Raw genomic sequence first — 23,730 nt, forward strand, 5'->3', positions numbered from 1 at the left:
TTGTTTTGGAATATTTATTTCTTTCTTATTTATTTGTTCTGTTTTTGTTTTTATTTTTAAGAGAGAGAGAGAGAATGAAGTTGGGTGGATAGGGACATGGAGAGTCTTAGAAGAGTTGGACAAAGGAAAAGAATATGATCAATATGTGTTGTATGTAAAAATAATTTTAATTAAAAATTTAAAATACATCAAAAATTTTAAAGCATCTTGGCACATTTTAATATATGATTATAAAAACTATATTTTGAACTTCTAGGAAGTTGAATGACCCAGAGTTTGGCAATTTAAATACTTTGGGGTATATTTGTTTCTTCCAAACAAGGTCATTCACTATCATCAAAATGAGGAAATTAACATCCAGAAATGGGTTCATTCAAGTTAAACTAATAATGTTCTTAGTAAACCTTCTCACAGCCAATGGATTCTGCCCAGAGTAAGACTTTTGCCTATTGCTGTCATGAATCTGTAACAGTTGCTGAGTTTTTTCTTATTTTTGTGTCCTTGACATTTCAGAGGCATTGTATAATTCTGCACAATGTCTTTCAAATTAAGTACGCCTGGTACTTTATCAATATTGGAGTCAGATTACACGTCTCAGGCATTAGCGTCGGCTGTAGAATAAAGCAGAGAGATGCAGGGCTCCCTCCTCTTCTTGTTTTATCTTGTTCCTACTTCTACTGCTGCTAGGGCACGTGAGTGAAAAATGTTTTCCCCCTCTTGAAAATTCCCACGAGAACGGCGGTTTTTAAACTACAAAGGCAAGACAAACAGGATTAGAGAGATTAGCACAGCTTCAGCTGGAGCTGTGTTCTCTCTTCAGTGTCTGATTTTGCAGACCCAAGTAAACCCAATTCCAAACCATCGAGGGAGAGGGCCAAGCACAGACCTGCTGCACACAAATGCCCCTCAGCCTATGAGCACATGAGCAGCACTAACCACATTCAGTAGGTTATCAATAGCAATAAAAGGGCGGGCCACAAAGTCAGGAGAGAGATGAGGTGGGGACAGCAGAGGGAGTTGGAGGGAGGTGATGGCAAGGGGATATGACTGATGTACATTCTGTACGTGTACGAAAGTTTTAAAGACTGAAAGTGTTATTTAAAAAAATACTCAAAAATGTCAATTTCAAAGACATAAAGATGGTATTGTAACATGAGAGAGGGGTCCTGATTGCCGTACTGATGGTTTCTGAGAAACAGTGACTGTGAGTGCTGAGTCATAGACAGGAAAACCATCCAACCCCCATGGCTCAGGAAACAGTGCTGAAAAGGGGACAAAAAACTTGGACAAGCTGAAGGATGGGAAGGAGCGCTATGAAATGCCGTCTAGACATGAAATGGGTGTTGGACTCACGAACTTCCAGTAGCTGTGGTCACCTACACGAGACTAAGCCAGTTAGAAACCCCAGCATGTGGAGGCACAGTTTTTAGCTGTTGTATTTGGGTTCCTGTATCTACCACTCGTCTCCACCCCAATCCCTTCCAACCACCCAACAGTAGGTAGGTGAGAAAAAAGGTTAGAGTGGAAAGGGGACCTAGACCTATTTAAACTACTTCCTGCTGACCAGGTCATCAGGTTCTTACGGGCAAGTCCAATCTTCTTCATCAGATAGCAATCTAGCTACCCAGCAATCCAGCAATAGGAACCAACAAAGTCAGGAACCAACTGCAGCGGGGACAGAAGCAGCGGGGACAGAAGCAGGGGGAACACCATCTGCCACAGGCCCTCTGGGGCTCTCCCATTTGTACCCTCTCAAGAGTTCCCAGGATTAAACTATCTGGAGCTGACAAAAATCACACCCTTGCCAAAGCATAAGACACGTTATAGGCAGCTGCTGTGGACAATCTGAAGCAGTCCTAGATCCCACACCTTGGATTAAAACAAAAACATCCACGTAACATAACTGGATTTTTTTTTTTTAAAAAAGAAACCAAAATTCTCACTACATGTGTGGATGAGAGAAGGGCTGAGGAACAGCCAGCAGTTGATAGCTGCTGTGGGGACAGTCACTTGGGTTTGGTGGTAACTATGTCAAGTTGCCTATGCCTTGCTGGATAACTCCACACCAGTTAATACACCCATGGGCAGCACCAGCTCGACTCAATGGCTTATAAATTAAAAAAAAAAATAAAAAAAATAAAAAAGAGGGCATGGAATTTAAAGGGAAATGTGTTAAGTAGGGGTCCAAGTAGAAACTGAAGAGAAAGAAGGGTTAAGGGTGAATGTGACCAAGACACATTGTATACATCTAGGACTGCTTCAAAGAATTAAAAAATAAATAAGAATAGAATGCTATAAAATAAAGACATTTAAAGTGATTGAAATGGACCTTAGCAATTGAAAACATGAAAGTAGGAATTTTAATGCCATGGAAAGATATATTTGAAGGTAAAATCATCCAGAATGTAAAGCAAAAGAGAAAAAAATGGAGGCGAAAGAATATGTAGGAAGAGGGAAGAGGGATGATTATGATCAACATCCATTATAGTAAATTTTTATAGAACTAATAAAAATTATTAGATTAAGTAAATTAATAGGTAAATGGTGGTATTTCCAAATATATATATATATATATATATATATATATATATATATATATATATATAATGATTAAAGGAACAACCTAGTAGATCCTGTATCTAAATAACAGATTTCTCAGCAGAGAGGAAGACATATATGTGAAAAATTAAAAAGATTCTATAACCAGGAGCAAGCACAAACGTTTACGGAAACCGCGTGTTGAGGTGTCCCGTGGTGATGAAACAGAGGAAGAATTATTCCAAAGGAAGAACATAAATGTGCAATCTGAGAAGGATGAGGACAAAGGGCTCTGCCGGCTTTGAAATGTGAAAATAAGATCTTACCGAGACTCATAAGCCCCACTAGGTAACGGCCCCTTGACAGTAATAGTGAGTTGAAAAGATACTGAGACAATACGTCTGCACAATTCAGAAGGAAAGTTCACTGCAAGTGTGAACTACACATTCAAATACGGGCTTCTGGGATTGAGTCTGGTTCCAAACTGTCCCTTCCAGCGCATCCTTTAGATAATGGCTTCTGCCCGAAGAGGGAACGGATCCAAGACACAGGACGGATCAGTTTCAGACCGGAAGAGACTCAACCGGGAAGGAATGCAGTGAGACTCTAAACTGTTGTGGGTGGAGATCCCAGGCAGACACGCCTCAGACAGAAGCGTTCCCAGGAGTGCGAGGCAGGAAGGCCCACATGGGAGAGGCAGTCAATTACGTGTCATCAAGGATGCGCCTCCTAAATCCAGACCAAATAACTGGAGCATATGCTCCCATCAGAATGAAGAGGAAAGTATGACATAGAAAGCAGGAAATCCAAGTTGAGATTAAAAAAAAAAAAAAACCCAAAGGACCAGTTCAGAGAGGCCCCCCTTGACATCAGTGTGCCACAGACCTGGAGTGAAACCAGACCAGAGGGGAATCATGAGGAGACCCAGAAAGAGCTGATAAGTGAGACAAGAAAAAGTCTTGACAAATGGATTGGCTTCACTGACCTCGTGGGAAACTGTCCTGGGAGATTTTTAGGAGGTGCAAGGAATTAGCCAGCAGACCAAGAATAATGCAATGAAAGAGAAAAGGGAGACTTGCTTAATTTCAAGGAAAGCAAGAAACAAAGAAGTAATCATGATCCGCACTCACTAGATTGTTTAGCTGCTCGCATTGTCTGTAGCCTGGCTCTGGCGGCCGGAAGCAGGTGAAGGCGATGCCTGCCTAATGATCCAAGAGAACAAAGCATTCACTGTAAAAAAAAAAATAAATAAATAAAGTAAAATATCAGGCATTAGGTCCACTACAGTGGATGCTGTTTAAAAATACCAAGTGGGTGACAGTTTGAGATGATCTCAAAAATCAACCTTGTTACTAGAAATCCATCTACCTTTGAAGCTGGTGCTAATGCGTTCTTTAATTATAGATTCTGATTCCTGGAGGAAATTAGAATACCATATATATATATATTAGATATCATTAAAACCCACTTTAAATCACAGAGGAAAACTAGAGCCACCCATCAACATAATCACTATCTAAATAATCTCTCTTTAGCACAGATGCCTGTGAATAAACAGAAAACCACCATTTAAAAATGGGCCAAGATGTTGTAAACACAGGCATTCATTTGCAATAATTAGACCTGAAGAGAAAATTCTCCAAAGTGCCTCGGTTGTGGGTAGCTAATCATATAGCTTTGGTAATGCTCATTATCTTGTCAATCCTGTCTTATGTATCCGCCTTACCCCACTGCTCCTGTATCCCAGGAATATTTAGAAGAACAAAGTAGTTTATCATTTCATTGGAAATGTTCTAGAAGTTCTTTGTAAAAAGATAAACAAATGTAGTGTCATATTTTTTTCACCTAAAACTACTTCGCATAAACTCACAACCCCCTCAAATAGCCCATCTGTTTCAAATATCTCACAAGTACTCTATAAACATTGTCTATACACTGTATTTTTTTAAATTGGGATCTAATCCAAAATGCCACACATGGTATTTGGTTACTAAATCGCAAAAGTCTCTTCAAATGTTCCATTCACAACCCCTTTTCCTATTTGTAATTTACTTGTTTCTTGTGTTTGTTTTTCCAAGAAATCTATGTGCTGGGTTTGACTATTTGAATCCATGTGTCTTTAAAATGTATCTTCATCCTCACCTTCCTCTGCGTCTACAGTAAGATGCTGTGTCCAAATGATTTGGACTACATTTTCAGGCCTAGCCCCTTTAAGATTAAGACTGACCCATGGATCAGCGTGGTATCATCTTGGTTCATCCATTATAAAACTTCCCACCTCTTTTGCACCTAATGGTTTTGACAACCACTGCTGGGCTTTATCTCTATCCTTTGCCCCAGTAGAGAGAACAATGGCAGCATCCTAATTCTGTTATTGCTTCTGCATCGACTAGCTGAGACATTGTCATAATCAGGACTTTTCCTCATGATGGCTTTCCCAAAGATAGCTGACACAGAGTATAACTTTTTGACTCTTAACCTTGACTCACTAGGTTTCAGATCAAGGGGGATTTCTCTTTTCCTCTGGATTATCTAGGGAGTGCTATGCCTTTAACAGCTTGGTAAACGTCCCTGCAGGTCAGCACAGCTACTGTGTTTCCAGGTCTTGCAGCCGCCGTCATCTGTGACTCTACACTGTCCCAATTTTTTCTAGGCATACCTGTTCCCAACTGTCTCAATACAGCCCAGAGTTGTTAATGGTGTCCTCTTTTTTCCGACATGAAGATATATTCCTGGATCGCTTTGCTTTGCTTCTTTCCCACACTATTCCAGGAACCAACCATTTCTTCAAGGTGCTCTGACGTCAGAAGGAAATGTTTGCTGACCAGGTACTTATAAGTGTACACTCATGTTAACTCTTGTGCTTTTCAGTGGACAGAGCTAAAACAGCTCCTGAAGATATAGCGAGGAACCTAACGTGAGCTCATACTGCCTTTTCCATTCCTTTTTAGTATTAACTGATACGAGCTTGCTTCTTTGATCCTAGCGCACCTCTCATGTGAACTGAGCATTGTACTAGTTTCTTTTCTGTTGCCATGGAAAGCACAGACCAAAAGCAAATTTGGGCGAGGAAAGGGTTTGTTTCATATTTCATGATCCATCACCAAGGAAAGGCAAGGTAAGAATTAGCATCTCAGCATCCTGCTTCTTGTCTTTCTCCTCAAGGCTTTCTGAGCTCCCTTTCTTATACAATCCAGGGCTACTTGGCAAGGAGTGACACTGGGACAGTGGGACAGGCCATCCTACACCAACCATTAATCAAGAAAATGGCCCACAGACATGGCCATGGGGGCCGTTCCTCTGTTGAGGTTCTCTCTCTTTCCAGGTGACTTCCTAGTTTGTATCAAGTTAGGAAAGAAAAAAAAAAACCCAACAAGCACAGATAGTTCCTAATGGCATCCGCATAATTGCTTGCCTTATTCTACATGTGTGCTTCAAATTATAGTGAGTAAGTTTATACAGGAAAAAAAATTGGTGAAGTTCAAATTTCTGAATTTATAGACATTCCAAATAAGGGGCAGAAACGTCTCACAGATAAGACATTTGATAAGAATTTTATCGTTGCTATGATAAGATGAAGAGCAGAATTTTAAGCCAGATCAAAGGGATAGGTCTACCACTACAGATTCCAAGCTGGATAATCACCATGTTTGTTTCAAGACCCGAGAAAGAAGCATCATGACCATGGACTCCGCTGAGAAGTTCTGAATCAAGTGTAGTAATAGGACGTCAGAACCAGAAAGAGAGGGGCTGACATTCTCGTATTTACTTGTAATGTAACTTACAGGACTTGGGGGGGTGGGGTGGGGTGGGTGGAGAACCTAAAGCTGGCAGGAGATACGGAATCCGAGGAAGTGGGAATCTAGCGTTGTTGGCTGGTTTTATATAAGTACCTTTGAAATAGGCTGTGGCCAACTCAAGGACTATACAGGAATGTGAAAATACATCATCCCAGTTTTTATTGGCGACTCTTAACATCCTGTGAGCATTCCTTATGTTGTGTGTGTCATTGGGTACAGCCAGCATTCTTGGGAGTGATTGGCTCAATAAGCCAAAGTGCCATTAAAGATGGGAGTTGGCCAGACTCTCCTACTGCCTTTACAGTGCCTGACTCCACCTCTTCAGCACATCCAGGAAGCCACACACTTGGAACCTGCTCCTACTTAGACCATTTAGCTTGGTTCCAGCTTTTACAATTGTAAACATGTTAAATTAACTGCTCTTCTGTATATGTTTCTGGGTATTTACTCAATTAGAATCAGTTCTTAGAAATGGTAGGTCAAAAGTTACACATTTTAAATACATAACGGCTAAACTGGTGCATTTAATCTAAAATGTAATAGTTGTTGCCAAAATATCACTGAAAGTGCTAAAATTTTTTTGTCAGCAAAGTTCTTACTGAATTATAAAGAAAAAAAAAACTGAAAGTGCAGCAAAAGAGTGTTTAACAGCACAAATACAGATGAGCTCTGTAGGAATGCTACATAAATATGTCGTTTTTCTTATTTTTAGGTTTCAACAGGATCTATATTTTCCCAGTATTTCTGTTCACACATTGATTTTGGAGGCTTAAATTAACCTCAGTGGCCCTAGTATAAGTGAATTATTGGTCTCTCCAGAATATCTGAGTTACTAAGAGGCACAGAAATGTTTCCTTCCTATCCTTCTTTGCCAAGTTTTATTTTGAAAGAAGAAAACAAACAAACAAACAAACAACAACAACAACAAACCTACCAGGCAAAACTTGTCTAACTCAAAGCAGCTAACTCATTTATAAAAGGAACAAATGAAACCTTGGCTACTTTTTAATTTAAACTACTTAATATATGTTGATGTTACTATTTAATCATAGTCCATGTTATTTGATTTCAATTTTATTACCTCAGTTTCTATACTAGTGAAAATCCAGAAGAACGTTTAACCAAAGAATCAATAATCAATGATACTCAACTCTAATATCAAAATGACTTCCAACATAATCATTGAAGATGGTGCTTCAATGAAGGAGCTGTTCCCCTAGCCCACGTACCACAGCAGTGATATGTTCCTGTTTCCATGGTTAATTGTCACTTGGTCTTCCTCCAGGCTGACAAGGAAAAGGACGTGACAGAAGACTGATCACACACATAAGAATACTCCCGTGACTGTTAAAGCATACTGACTGCAGCATGGAATTTCTATGGTCAACGTCATAAATGTCCCATGAGAAAACATTTCTAATTGGTGTTTTGACTGAGTAGAGTCCTTCAGCTGTACATTCCACCCCAATGTTTGTTTATTTGTTTTTTAATTATACCTAGTAGTTTTGTTCCTTTTTTTCTCATAAGTTTCTTCCTTTGCCTGTGGAATTATCCTGGCCAGTGTCTCATCAGATGACGTTTCTTCTAATTAGATTTCTTGGCTATTACAAATAGTTATGCAAGAAACCCCACATTTCATCCTCCCACTCCGCTCTTGTGTTACTTCTCTCCTGTGCTTGTGTTTTTATTTATGTAAAATATGAGCCAGATGTTGTATTGTAAAAGACGTGATTTTCCTCAAGGAGCCATTACTGGGGCAGATGCAGACTCTCTGTTTCTGGGAATTCCTTACATTCTTTCCTTATATTTCCCCCCTTCATTTTGTCACATCTAGATGTACTTGGAAGAAATATTTCTCTGTGTATATAGTATAAACTGTTTCCAATGAATGCTAGTAGAGATTACAAATTTTCACAACTTTGTTTTCAATTTGAATCAAGACCTGGAAGCAGCATATTTTAAATTTTGTTGTCAATTCTATTGTTTAAGACAGTCTCTCTATGTAGCCCAGTCTAGCCTTAAAATTACAATCCTCCTGCCTCCACCCAAGGAAACATATTTTTATGTCTGTAGATAATACACTGCAGGTGACGTACATAAGCTTTTTAAAAACAATTGAGGTTGAATAGAGATTCTTTATCAAAACAGGTAAGTACCTCTCACAATAAAGTAAGTATTATTTGTTGTTTAAGATACAATTAGAGGACATCTTTTATTTGTCTGGAATGCTATTATACTGTATACAATAGTGATATTTAAACAAAGTAGTAGAATTAAAAAAATTTTTTTTTTGGATATACATGTTTATTTCTTGGGGGTGGGTGGCATGAATAGGGCTTAGAGGCCTGCTTGAGGAAGGCAGTTCTCTCCTTCCAACATGTGACTTCTACAGACTGAACTCAGGTTGTCAGGCTTGCCAGCAAGCTCCTCTTCCCACTAAGCAATTCGCCACCAGCTTTTCATAATTGTTGATGAATACTTCTATGGTGGATAAGAGGCTTTATTTTTAACCTAGTAAACTTCATTATTTATTCTAAAAATAACTTTTTAAATCTGGCAAGAAATCCTTCAGCTACAAAACACCACTCAAAACTGTTGGAAATATGTTTTAAATACCCAGAAAGCTTACTTCTCTGCCCTCCTGCCCACACTGGTTTGGTTCTTTAGCTTAAGTTAACTGATCACGTGGAAGAGGTCAACACAGGGAACATATAGTGCTGGCCACCAAAGCTCTGGCCCTTCTCTACACTGCCTTGGCTTTCATTTATGGTCCCTGTGTCAGTTATTCTCTGTATCACTGTGACAAGATGCCTCACAAAAATAACTGCAGCAAGGCTTTCCTCTGTGTCACAGCATAAAGGTATGGTGCGCTATGCAGGGAAAGCATGGTGGCAAACATGAGGCAGTGGGCGCCACTGAGCCTGAAGTTGGGAAGTAGAGAAAGTTGAATACTCGTGTCTCTTTTTTCACTTAGTCTAAAGTCAATATTGACCATTATAATTGTTTATATAAAAATGCACTGGCAGCCCTGGGTACCACTATTCTTCCATACCACATAATGGTTGGAAGCAGATAAAACCTGTATTTGACTTCATCACGATAGTTTCAGTGGTAGCCATTTCTCTGTGGTGCCACTAAATCCTTGATCTAAAATAAGCATCCTCCTCTAAGTAGTTATCTGAGCGTCAGACACATAGCGTGCTCCCCAAAGAAGTAGCCCCATAGGACTGGATAATTTTAAAAGTCAGTTAAACCAAATAAAAGATACTTGTGAAAAAACAAAAACAAAAAAAGAGAGACTTGTGCCTGGAGCAACAACTATCATAAATAATAATAATAATTTGTTCAGATTCAGTCATATGAGATGCAAGGAAATTTATGAATTGATGGATTACTGAACACTTCACTACGTACTGAAAGGTATTTTGTGAACTATGCCATCTTAGAATATATTTCTTTCAAGAACTGGACAAGTGATAGTTTAAAACAAACAAACATAAAACAAGAGTTTCGTGTCTTTAAAAAAAAAAAAAGAAGCCTAGAACTCCATGGAGTCTAGATGCCATTCAAGGAGTTAAAGATGCCACAGAGGACCCAGGATCTTCTCCTCCCTCTGAGCTCTGTGCTTGGGTGTTTATCTTTATCTCATTGTAACAAGAGTGCTCCTTCAACATGCTGCCAGCAAGTGGTGCTCCCACCGACTTCCACGCATGCTGGCTCTCCACTTACAGTACACTTCTGCCAATGCCTGTATAGCTAGCATCTCATTACCATTTGTCCCTGCTTTGTTTTTCACTACCACCTTTGCCATCCTGTGATACATCATGTGTCGTATTTACTGCATTTCTTTTTTCTTCAGCTATCAACCCGCACTACAAGTGAAACTGTGTAAAGCCAGGAAATAGTGTCTGAAGTGGTCACTTTTATATTCAAATCCCTTAGAACAGCACCGGACAGGCATTGTGCACCCAATAAGTAAACGTTAAGTGAATATTAACTAGTCCCTTCATTCCTCAATGTCACTAGACAATCTGTTAGGAAACACATAACAAAAACCTATTACACCCAGGACTACTTGTTTAGTATGATAGCAGGCAAAAATAGGGAGATTATATTTTAGTTGTAGAATTTAAGACGTGTACAAAACACAAGTAACCAGATCAACACAGAAGCATAACAAATAAGATAAGAATCAATTTATGTATGTCACTGCCTTATTCTGACCTAAGGGGGGAACACATTGCTATAAAATCCACTTTTTAAGAAGTAAAATGCCAGGACTCCATTTTTGGGAAACTCTGTCAACAAACAGACTAAAATAAAAATAAATGTTTATTCAAATACTCTTTTAAAAATATGTATGATAAGCAACATAGTTTGGATTACTAAAGCAAAATACGTGTGACTTATAAACAACGGAAACTCATCTCTCACCGTGATGAAGACAGGAAATATAAGATCTGGGTTCTAATGTGACCAGGAAAAGATAAGGACCTCCCCCGCCCTTTGCTACTGACATCTAATGTCTTATTGTGTCCTCCTCAATCCCTCTTACAAGGACTCATACACAAACCTGTTCCTGAAGGTCTCACTGCCTGATGTCATAGGAGTTAGGACTTACAGATGCTTATGGGGGAATGTAATCATTCGCTCTGGGATAATCAGTCTCCCTATCCCCAAAGCACCTTAAGGACATAACATGATTGTCCAGGTCTCTTGAGCTTAGAATATTCATCAACGACCTGAGTTTCGAGAGGATGGTAGACATGGCAAGCTCTTGATTTGTGGTTTCACACCAGGGAAACATGATTTCTCTATTATCTGGAGTTACATTCAAAATATAATTCAAACATTTGAGTTCCAGAAAAAGGGATACGGGAGCAGGAAAACTAGGCAGAGGGCATTTGCAGTTTTTAAATGAAAATTAAATATGTACTTACCAAGTTAATCTAAGGAGTTCATTCTAGTTCAAATGGAAGAAATCATGGAATTTCTTATGTGTGGTTGTTTATAGCAATTAAGTTAGTATAATCCAAATACTAGAAGCAATCCAATGCCTAGTTCAATGTATAGACAATAATATATCCGAACAATTGAATACCACCAGTTAATAACAAAAAAGAACACGATACTGATATACATAAAAACTTAGCTGTATCTTAAAATTGTTAGGTTATGTTCAAAAAAGAAGAAGAAAGATGGACAACAAAATGAATTGTTGGATACAAGTGTGCAGTTGTAGAGGAGAAATAATCCCCAAGGTTTTATAGCTCTGTTAAATTATTATCACTGACAACAACAAATTCTATATCTCAGAGTAGTTAACAAAAGAAGATTTATATGTATGGTTACCATATCAATTAAAAATTTAAACTGAAAATTAAATGTAGGCTTTCATCTATATAATTTCTAGAAAATATAAATCAGTCCATAGAAACAGAGGAAAGACCAGACATTGCAAAGAAACATGGGTATAATGAAGGGTAAATTTAAAAAGGGGTCAATGGAATCATTTTAGGGGCTCGGTATATTTTTATGTGATGGTATTTTAAAATAGTATAAAATGCAGAAAGTATATAAATACAGAAAGTATAGTAGTAACAAAAATATAACTATCATATATAGAGTTTGTTGTGCAAAAGGTTGTTAAATAAGAAAAGAAAAGGAAGCCTGTATCTCACATTCATTAAAAAATTTGTTTTGAGGGGTTGGAGAGATGGACTTGTCATTAAGAATGCTTGCTGCTCCTCCAGAGGACACCAGTTCAGTTCCCAGCACTCACAGAAGGCAGCTCAAAACTGCCTATAATTCTAACTGTGAGAAATATGATGCTCTGTTTGGCCTCTACAGGCACCTGTATTCAAGTACGTACACACACACACACACACACACACACACACACACACACACACACACACACCATGCACACAAATAACAATAAAATGAATCTTTTAAAAACAGAGAGAATTTGGCAACCTGACCTATCCTCATGAAAACTCACTGGCTGGACCTAGCAGAGGGGTTGGACTATACTAGGCACCAAACACATCCATGCCCCTTCATATGTTATTCATAAATGATAAGCACATACACGATTCTTATCATGTACAAATACCATCTGTTCATTTTCGTTTTTTAAACCATGGGGGAATTGGATTTTATCAAACGTTTCAAAAAGAAGAAAATGAAGTCAAATGGCCTCTACTCTAGGTTAAGATTCTGAGGCAGAGAGAAACAGAGGCATTAAAGCTACCCAGATGGTGACTCCTAGGATTGAACTTTCTGTGTGAGCACTGTGTCTGGGGGAACATAGCTCAATGCATCCCCATATGGCGGGAGGGACTTCAGGAATTCAGACAAAGCAGCCTGGGTTGTGTGCCTGGCAGTTGGAGATGTCTTCAGAAACGAACGGGATGCCTGCTGAGCTTTGAAGGATGGAAGGCTTTGAAACAGAGGGAGTGTATCTCAGACGTCGATGACTGTCAAGCATGACAAAGCCCAAGGAGGTATTCACCCAGTCTTTGGTGAAATTCCTTAAAAGGGTGAATAAAACTAAATCTACTGACACTTTGTCTAGTAAATGTTGCCGAGGGATATAAATAGCAGATCACTGGAGGGAAAGGGTGAGGGAGGTGTCTTCTCTGGCAGGCACCCATGGACAGGAAGTCCTTGTGGGCCTAGAACTGACTATTTAATGATTAATGAGGCAGTTCTTTTATTCAGTGTATCATACAACTGGGGAAATTGTTGGGACTTGGCAGCTTGCACTGGTGGTGAAAAGGAAATACTGCTTTTACATATGTCAGTGGCCAATGTTAAAACATAAAACCAGGTCCCAGAATTACTAACTAGTAACAAGAAAAGCATTGCTCTTGTGATTTTTTTCCCATGGTGGTAAATGTAACATAACCAGGAATCTAGGATACAAAATCAGTACTTCCTAAACTCACATATGAAGAAAAGAAGATAGTATTCCTACTGAAAAGAAAAACAAAGAGAGGGCAGCCAGAGCTGAGAGATTCACACTAGGATACAAGAGGGAGTCCTAGAAGCATCCTGTGTAGATACAGGAAGCTTACAAAGCAACAGCAACCATTCCCAGCTTTCAAGAAGGGAACAGGAGAGCAGTCTTGGTGATGGAAGTCACCCTGGACCTCTACTGGGGCAAAGATAAAAGGATGATGGGGCTGCAAGTGACAGAACACTGATGGGTCACTTGCAAGGAGCAGCCGGCAACAAGATGGAGGAGAAACGGCCTGCATTATTTACGTAATTTTGCTATCACAGATGTAGAACATTGGGAAACACAGTGGTAGGATAAATTCAACCTTCATGTATAACTGGACGTGAGAGAAAAGATCTGCTCATGTGAAATGAGAGCTACCTTGCCCAGTCCCTCCTCTGGGAAGGAATTGTTATTCAAATATGTACAAGGAAAAAAAAAAAAGTCCAACCCCACTTTAAAACTACAGATGCCTCCACTCTCAGGAAGACAAGAAATAATAACAAATGGCAAACTCCATATAATAAAGAGATGGGATGAATAAAAAATGTGATAGTCAAATCACCAAGGCTGTAAAGATTTGATCAATTAATTGCAAGCCAAAAGCTGGCTTAAAGTAAGAGTTTAAAGCAGAAAAACCAGCTCAGAAATGAAGCCCACCAGAAGCAGACAAAGACAAACATTATAAGATACCCACCCCCTTCCCCCGAAAAAAGCTTAGTGGTTTAGAAAAAAAAAAAGTAGTGTGCCGTCCCCTGGATGGGGAGGCCTGGTGGCACTCAGAGGAAGGATAACAGGTCACCAAGAAGAGACTTGATACCCTATGAGCATACACAGGGGGAGGAGGACCCCCTCAGTCACAGACATAGGGGAGGGGAGTAGGAGGAAAATGGGAGGGAGGGAGGAATGGGAGGATACAAGGGATGGGATAACAATTGAGATGTAATATGAATAAATTAATAAACTATTAAAAAAATAAAATAAAAAAGCGTGCACCACAAAAAAAAAAAAAAGTAGTGAGCACAAATAATTATCATTACTAAAGAAAACCCAAAACAACAAAAAGATATAGTGGAGAAATTAAAAACAAAAACAAACCTGTACCTCTATTAAATTTCAAGTACATAGAAAAATTGAAGAAATTAAGGCTAAGTGATTAATAATGCTAAGATTAAAAGCAGTAGACAGTGGCTTAAATTTCTCCGCACCAATGTGAAGTCAGGTGAAGCGTGAAGGAGTCTCCCACGACTCTTGGGACTGTCCAACCACAGGTTATGTATCAAAACAAAACACGTTTATTTTAGGCATACAATAAGAAACAATGTTTACACACATATTTTATTTTTTATACACCTATTTTATTATAATTTATTCACATTACATCTGGATTGTAATCCCCTCGTTCTTATCTTCTGGCTCCCGCCCTCCCTCCCTTTTCTGCCCTATTCCCCTCCCCCACACCTCTGATGCGTGGGGTCCTCCTCCACAATCTGACCACAACCTGCCAATAAACCTGTATATTTAAGTAACTGAAATACAAATGGAATCACATCAAATCCACTTAACTCTAGGAGCTAAGAAGTGTAAGGACTAGAAATAATAATAAAGCGAGAAGCCAGTATTCGTTAGCTGGGTAATAAGGGTCAGCCACTATCCTAAGTCCTCATAAAATTTCCATGATGGGTGTATTATCCATCTACACGTCTGTCATCTGTCAACTATCTACACTTAGAAATTAGGTAACAAAATATAAGTCTTGCTGCTGATAGTACAGAGAGAAAATAAGTGAAGGAAGTGGGGCTAAGAAGGGAAGAGTTGTTCCTGTTCTTGTCCTCTGTGTCCAGAGGACTGGCATGACAGCATACATAATTAAAATAACTATGTTTGAATTAAGGGTATAAAAATAATCACTAAGTTGAGAAGTATGGAGAATAGAAATATAATTAGTTGACTTGCCAATTATAATAAAAGTGACTTATAAAATTAAAATTACGAAAATTAAAAAGAAGAAAGTTAGGAAAACTCCCGTGTATTCAACAATAAAATGATCATAGACACACATTCAAGACCATATCATTTGCAGAAGCACGTTGTCAGAAAATTACAACAAAATAGTGAAAGCACTTAAAACAACTCGGAGTAATGAAATGGACGAGGAAGTTTTCAGTTCAGAGAAGATTAAATTTAGGGAAACAGAAATTAATTCATTGAAGATGATACTCCATGTTATGAATCTAATAATCTTGATTATTTGCCTCCCAAATACTATAAAGGCAACATTCAAAAACAAAGATATAAGGAAAAGCAAAAATTTAGATTTTATAATCCATCCCATCTTTAAAAATTGTCAGTGAAGAAACATGAGGGCATAGCAGACGCAAATATAAAGCAAATAATATCTACCAAGCTAATTATATGTAGATATATAACCCACAAAAATGGACATTGTTTTCAAGAGTACATGCCAAGTGTACTAGTCACACACAAAACCAAAACGAAACAACAAAACCAAGCAAACAAATAACCTCCAGTGGACAGCGAGTAGTAGGCGTTATGTCAGCAGTAGAGACATGATGCAGAAGAAAGTGTCAATCTCAGGAAGCGACAAGATAAGACGGCATCACAGTGATGCAGAAGGAAGTGTCAATCATCTCAGTGAGTGATGAGCCAAAATGGCGTCACAGAACTTCTCCCAGACTGAGTTAACCAATCCTCCTTATACCAGTTAAACTATTCCACAGCAGGAGGCTGCAATTTGCTCTGCAAGGTCCAGACACTAAACACCTTTGACTGCACAGTCTTCTTGTCTACTATTCAGCCTGTTCAGCTCTGTCCACACAATGCAAATGGTAAAGGAATAGTCATGGTTAGCTGTTGGCTGTTCAGCCTGTTCAGCTCTGTCCACACAATCCAAATGGTAAAGGAATAGTCATGGTTAGCTGTTGCTTAGAAAATGTGTTTTAGAACACAGCTGTTGAAACTGTTTTCCTTTTATTATTTTTATAAAAATAGTAAAAAAAATGATAATAGCATTTCCTACAGCATAACCATGTATTAGCTCGTACAAATAGCCATGCACAAATATTCTCCAACATAGAAACAAGTAAAATTCAACAGCTCATGGGGGGAATAATGCAAAACAACCGAGTGGACTTTCTTCAGCAGCACACGTAAATAAGGTTTGGGGTTCAAGTATTTCCAAAATAAAAATTTACGAATCATGAGAAAAAGCATCACTTACAACAGCTATGGGATAGCAGGTCCTTCCTAAGATCGTCTTCACTAATCTCAAGGGCAGCCTCACTCTCACTGAGAGGGCGGGAAGTTTACCTTTGTGCTAATTTGAAAGCTGAATGTGTGTGTGTTGTACACATGAGTGGGCAAGTGCACACATCCACCAAAGCCGGAGGATGGTCCAGGTATCCTTTTCTATCCTCTGATTCCCCGAGACAAGTTCTCTCATTGAACACTGAGCTTGCTGCTTTTCACCTAGGCAGGCTGGGTCCCAGCAATCCTCCTGCCTGTACCCTCTCCCTGCATAGAGTTGGCTTTCAACCATGCTATTGGGCTTTGTTTTTAATGTGCTTATTTATTCACTTTACATCCCAGTCACAATCCCATCTGTCCTCTCCTCCCAGTCCCACCGTCTTTCCTTCTTTCCCCCCCCCTTCTCTCTTCCTTAGAAAAGGAGAGCCCCCCACCCCCCACCCCCCGCAACCCACGCCAGCTCATCATGTGGCATCAGGATTGAACACATCCTCTTCCCCTGTGACCAGGCAAGGCAGCCCTGCCAGGGAGGAAATGAGAAAAATGCAGGCAACAGAGTCCATGTCAGAGACAGCCCCTGCTCCCTTTACTAGAGGACCCACACGAAGCTTGGCTTGTTGCGTGGATCCTGGGGCTCCTGACTCAGGCTCTCCTGCTTGCTTTGCTTAGCCACTAAAACAGCCACCTAGCCCCAAAAAAGCTTTGAACTTTTAAGCCTTTAGTAAGACACCCCAAAAGATTAAGTTTATGAAAAAAACACATCTACTACTACTCAGCTACAACTTAGGATCCTTAGGTTACCATCTCTTCTTCCACTTCCCCCCAAAAACCCATGGCCTCATAAAGAAAATGACTACAAAGCTAAAGACAATAGCAACCAACCAGCAGAGCACATCAATGCTTGAGAGAGGAGGTTAGTGAGTTGGAACGAGCCCTATTATAAATCTAATTAATTACTGCACTGTCTCACTGCACATGAGTAGATAGATCAATGAATAACTATGTAAATAGACCTACAGGCATATGGGATTTTATTTTAGTTTATTTGTATCAATGGGAACAATCTGGATTATTCGGGAAATGTTAATGAGGCAATTAGGTAGCCATTTCAAGAAAGCTATTCAATCACTGTGCCATTCTGCAGCAATATTCAGATACAGCCTAAAACAGTGCCACAGAATTTCCTGCGTAAGGCTGGTGCAGGACAGGTCCTTCCAAATGGGACACAAAGTCTAGAAGGGCTAAACAACTTTAATATATGAACAACAAAATGCACGCATGGACAAAAGTTATCACAAGCAAATCCAAACGTTTTTTAAAAGACAAATTATGGACTTTGATATTCAAAGGGAAACCATCACAAGTCAATAAGGAACTGCAAAGTGTCTAAGCGAGGGCTGGAGAGATGACTCAGTGAAAGCACTTGTACGAGCCTGACCTGGCTTCTGATTCCCAGAACACACCTAAGAGCCACGGGTAGCTGTGTCACTCCAGCATGCCGATGGGAAGATGGGAGGCAAACAGATGTTCTGAGGTGGGGGTGGGGGGACAGAGGGCTAGCCTGGTGTGTGCAACGGCCTGGATGGACACTTGGTCTCAAAACCAGATGGGAAGGCTGACTGACACCTGGGATTGTGCTCTAACCTCCACACATGCTCTGTGGCGAGTGTGTACCTGCATCAATATACATGAGCATACACACTAACCCACCACACACACACACACACACACACACACACACACACACACACACACACTTACACATGCCTAAGGGAGTAATTCAGGTAAAAGCAACTACAAATGACTCTTAAGAACAAGTTCAGCAGGTCTGGAAAGATGGGTCAGCTGTGAAGAGCACACACTGTGCTTGCAGATGATCTAGGTGCAGAGTTGAGCACCACATCAGGCAGCTCATGTCTGCCTAACTCCAGGGTTTCTGATACTCTCTTTGGGTCTCTGTAGATACCTGCATGCAGGGGAACCACACACATACACACACACACACACACACACACACACACACACACACACACACACACACTGCATATATGCATGCACACAGATACACACTCATACCCATAAATTTTTTTTTAAACTTAAAGTTGACCTTTCCTTTCCATTTCCCTGGTCATTGTACTTGGCTTTCTTTCTTCTCTCTACTTTGTGCTTAGTTCTTTCTGGCATCTAGACGGAGATATTACATTATTGATTTTAGACTTTTCTTACTGTCAAATGTAAGCACTAAAAATGATAGAGTTCCCTTTAGATAGGTCTAGAAATCCCTTTATTTGTCGTGTTTCCATTATCTATCACTCAAAATATTTTAACTCTCTTTGTAATATCTTATCTGATTCACGAGTTTTAAATCTGTATTCTATATAACTCTAAATATTTGGAGACTACAGGTCTCTCACTGGTATTGCTTTCTACATAATAATATGCCAGTCTCTCAAAATTGTATTGCTTTATGGCTCTGAGTAAGAGCCACCTTGATAGCTGTGGCGTTTGCCTTTGAAAAGCACGCATGGAGATTTGTGTTCTAGGAATATCCACAAGAGCGAGTTGATCAGGAAGGCTATTAATATTGCTTATGCACTTACTGCTGCTTGGCACACAGCTTTATTATATGAGTTCCTGGCTGAGCTGTTGAACTCTTCATCTGTGGTAGCACATTTGATTAAAAGTGCACAAGCTTTGCATTTTACCTACATTAAGTCTGTTAACATAGACCTTTCAGATGTTGAAACTGCCAGTGGTCATATTCATGGTTGCTGTGTATTGCTGATGACCACATTTAGTACAAAATGTCTGATTTTGTTTCTGATCCAATTTTCATCACTAAGTCTGCCTTATTTAACATTGATTCAGGTGTTCTATTTCTCTTGTTACAGGGTTTTTCCAACCTATATCTTATAGAGCTTTATCTGAAGTGAATCTAGCTATATTTGCTAATAATTATGGCCTATTCATAACCACTTTTGCTCATAAAGACTTTTGTTTATAAAGACTGAATTGGCCAACACATTTACATACAGGGAGAGAGAGAGAGAGAGAGAGAGAGAGAGAGAGAGAGAGAGAGAGAGCTTCAGCTCAAAGGCTGTTATCACAGCCTTCCCTTCCCCAAGCACACAAGGTAATCAGAGTTGGTTCAGAAGATGCACAAGCACTGATGTCTGGGTACCAGTGTTGAACTTCAGTTGCATAGTGAGACTTTTTCCTTTATCTTCATGGTCTACCTCCACAATATGCAGCTGATGCTACTTATTATCCCCAAGTCATATTGAAGAAGGAGATAGAATATTGTCATATTCAAGTATCTCTATATTCCTGTGTACAAACATATATTTCATATGCCTCTATACCAAAGTGCTGCCACAAAATGGAGAGAGGTAATTTACTGTCCTCACAGGGATCCACATTCAGACTAGCCATTCAAATTCATGAAATCATCTCATGGGGTAATTTGCAATTTGCCTGTTTACCAATCCATTTTGTATCCTGAATGTGTGGCATATTGGGTCCTTCCTTTTCTTGAATATGAATATTAAACAGTCAACCAGTGCACTCTTTAACGCTGTTCCGTGAGACATGGAAATCACTTTTAAAAACTGTAACAAAATCTAGCAAGACTCTCCCTTCTACACACAAGACACACACACACACACACACACACACACACACAGGTGCGCACTCCTGAATGCCCTGCTTCCTCTGGCTGCTGAATTATACCTTTGTACACACCATGAAAGCACACCTAACCAAGTAGGAGAGGTAACTCCTTTTGTGGGCATAGCTGTGAATGAGACCACTGCTACTTGTTTATGGCCCCCAGAGACGGATCCCTGAGGCTGAAATTCATCAAGTGACTATGTGGTGGAAGAGGAAGCCTCAGCCATTCTTTATGTTCTAATAGCTCCAGTCAATTATAACTTCTCTAAAGTACTCCCATCAACCTCTTTTAATTGTAGCATATATCTTCTACAACATAAAGGAAATTCTTGTTCTGTATGTGCTGCAGTTTTTACTCCCAGATATAAAATATTCTGCTTTGACTCACTCACAGGAAATACCGTTCCCTCTGGGATATGCATGAGAAGGCATGGCTGTCCCCCTCCGTCTTCCTGTATCTTAACCAGATAAGTAGAATAAAAATGACACGCAGAGTTATTGTCCTATCAACTCACTGAAATTGTCCACTGATAGCAGCCTCCAGTTTGAATTCTCCCAGACACTGTGGATTTAGATGCCTCTGAAGCAGTAAGAACAGACGCCAACAACAAATAGTCTTAATTTCTAGTGCCCTTTATGATGTCAGCCATCTTTTGGAAATTTACCTCCTCCCTACTGGAAACAAGTAATTAAAAACAAAACAACAACAACAACAACAACAAACCTAAAAAAACTAAACACAGATTTTCCAAAGACAAATTAGCGGAGGCCTGAAAGGGCCAGCATTTTGCCTGACTTCTGGTGAGCCCTGAGTAAATGTAGTCCACAGTAGCCAGGGGGTATGCATAAGAGGGAAGACCTAGTCCAGATGTGCTGTGTGTTGCTTGGTTGGGTTTTGTGTGCTCTTTGAATGGTTAGTTGGTGCATTTTGATTTGTAAAGTTTTGTAGTAATAAATACTGAGGAAGACTGAGATTTGCTCAATCCAGTGTCCAATACAATGGAGCAGCAAACAGTGCCCTAGAATGGCAGCCTGGGCAACGGTCCTGTGTGAGCTGCCTCCAACGTTCCCCACGCTCCTTCTACTCCAGATTCAGCCATTTTGCATGACTTCTTATTGCATCCTCCTTTGCCAACTAAGGAATCTGTCAGAACATTCTGCCACACTTCCTCAGTAAAGTCAGATGCTTTCCATTTTCCCATGATTCTCCATTCCTATACCTTTTTGATAACATTCATGGATCTGTTCTGGAATTTCTTTCCAAATCCACTATCTTAGAGAACCATATCCTTTCAGGGTACACACTTGCGCAGTAACAAATATTTTGATAGTATTTATGGCTTTCATTGCTAATCCTTAGCAGAGTATCTGGTATATAATAAATATCTGAATGATTTACTGCATTGAGCAAGCTACCCACTCTCAAGCAACTTGGACTAAAGCACCAGGGGAAATTCCGTTGGTGTGCTGCCTGAAATGCAGAGCTGTGCAATTTCCTCCTGAAAGTGTGCTATTAAACACTGGATATTTTGTGAGTCCATTCTTTTTTTTTTTTAATCATGACATCTTCCACAAATATACAAATGAATAATTATATCATTTAAATCTGAGAAAGTGCATTTTAAGTAACACACTTCCCTTTCAAATATAGTCAATTAAGACAACATAGAAATCAGGTGCCTAAAATTTTTCAAGAAAGATTAATTTTCAACCGCCCTCCCCCCCAGATAGCCTACATACTTTCTTATATAGGCTATATAAGCTTCTTGGATTTAATAATATTTTTCATTAAATCTAAAAATAAATGTCTCCTATGTTCTAAGTTCTGTAGCTGTAGAAGTTTATCCCTAAAGACTCTGTTGCCATCTTTGATTCAATTTTTCTTTCTTTCTTTCTTTCTTTCTTCTTCTTCTTCTTCTTCTTCTTCTTCTTCTTCTTCTTCTTCTTCTTCTTCTTTTTTGTGGAGTTTCAGTCTTTAATCTCAGCAGGTCCTCACACACATGAACCACACTCCTAGCCTCTCAGATCTTGTTGAAAGCTGCAATGTCGACATTCTGCACATGTTCCTCAAACTTGGTGATCTCCTCTTCCAGCAAGCTGGTGTGCCCACTTTGTCATCCTCCACCACACACTGGATCTGTAGCTTCTGGATACCATACCCGATAGGCATGAACTTGGAGCCCCCCCCCAAACCAGTCCATCCAATTGGATGGAACGCACACAAGTCTCTAGCTGGGCCATGTCTGTCTTATCATCCCAAGGTTTGACATCCAAGAGGATGGAGGATTTTGCCACCAGCGAGGGCTTCTTGGCCTTCTTCTCTGCATACTGGCATAGTCTCTCCTCTCGTAGTCGGGCAGCCTCCTTGTCTTCTTCCTCCTCATCACTGCCGAACAGGTCAATGTCATTGTCCTCATCGTCCTCTGCTGGTGTGGCTACTTTCTTGGCTGGGGGCTCCACTTGACGCATAGCAGACACGTGTTGGGTCTCTGGAGCTGTGACTTGGTGAGTAGGTGAATTCTTCTCCAGGGTGCTCAGCCGGGCCTCCAACTTGGGAATGGCCTGCTGCAGGTCTTGCACCATGCCTTGAAGGTTCTGGTTCTCCACTTCCAGACTGGCAATCCATACAATAAGCTCACTGTGATCTCCACCAGGTCCACTGGAGGCCCCAGGGCCTGAGCTCTGGAGGGAGCCTGTGGTCACAGGCCCATTCATCTGCTCATAGAATCTCCTTTCTGCACCATCACATTTAAACTTGTCAAACCAGATCTTCTCGTGCACTAGAAAGTTGGTAGCCATCTTTCTGACTCCAGCAAAGGACGAAGCAACCAAAACCTAGAACTGCGATCTCAGGACTCGATTCAATTTTTCATCTCCATAACTCACTGTCTCAAATACAAAATGTGGCCAAAGTTTGAACATACTTCATAAAAGAGTTGGAGAAAATAATAATTGATACAAATAAAGCATTTAAAAGCTTCTGATGCATAATCAACAGATGTCAGTGTCACAATTACATTGCAGTGTCTCATAGTAGTTTAGATTAAAACAAATATTTTCACTTTAATAATAGCTTCTTTAAAATCATGCCTGTGGGGCATCATGGTGTCATGTACCTGTAACTCCAGAACTGAGGTGGCTGAGAAGGGTAGAACGTGCCTTCCAGGTCAGTCTTAACTATATCAAGTGACTCCACCTCAGAAGATGGAAAGAGACAGAGACAGAGATAACAGGGAGACAGAGAAGAAACCACGGGGATGGCCCATCGTCTCTTGATGGTGAATTGATTGGAATATGAAATGCCTAGGGCATTAGTACGTCACACCTTTGCCTGTATCTGTTAGAACATTTTCACATAGGATTAACTGGAGAAGGAAGAACCAGCCTAATAGAGGTACTACATCCAATGGATCGAAGACAAGCCTGAAAAGAAGGGAAAGTGGAGAAAGGCAG

General features: G+C 39.9%; 1 pseudogene across 1 annotated transcript; it reads right to left on the minus strand.

Moving 5' to 3' along the window:
- Nucleotides 1-22,210: 22,210 nt before the first annotated feature.
- Nucleotides 22,211-23,128, minus strand: LOC311595949 (elongation factor 1-delta-like; annotated as a pseudogene). Its single transcript has one exon. The product of its transcript is annotated as an elongation factor 1-delta-like (transcript).
- Nucleotides 23,129-23,730: the final 602 nt, after the last annotated feature.

Source organism: Acomys minous (assembly GCF_964271855.1).
Source record: "Acomys minous genome assembly, chromosome: 4".
In the NCBI taxonomy this organism is placed as follows: domain Eukaryota; kingdom Metazoa; phylum Chordata; class Mammalia; order Rodentia; family Muridae; genus Acomys; species Acomys minous.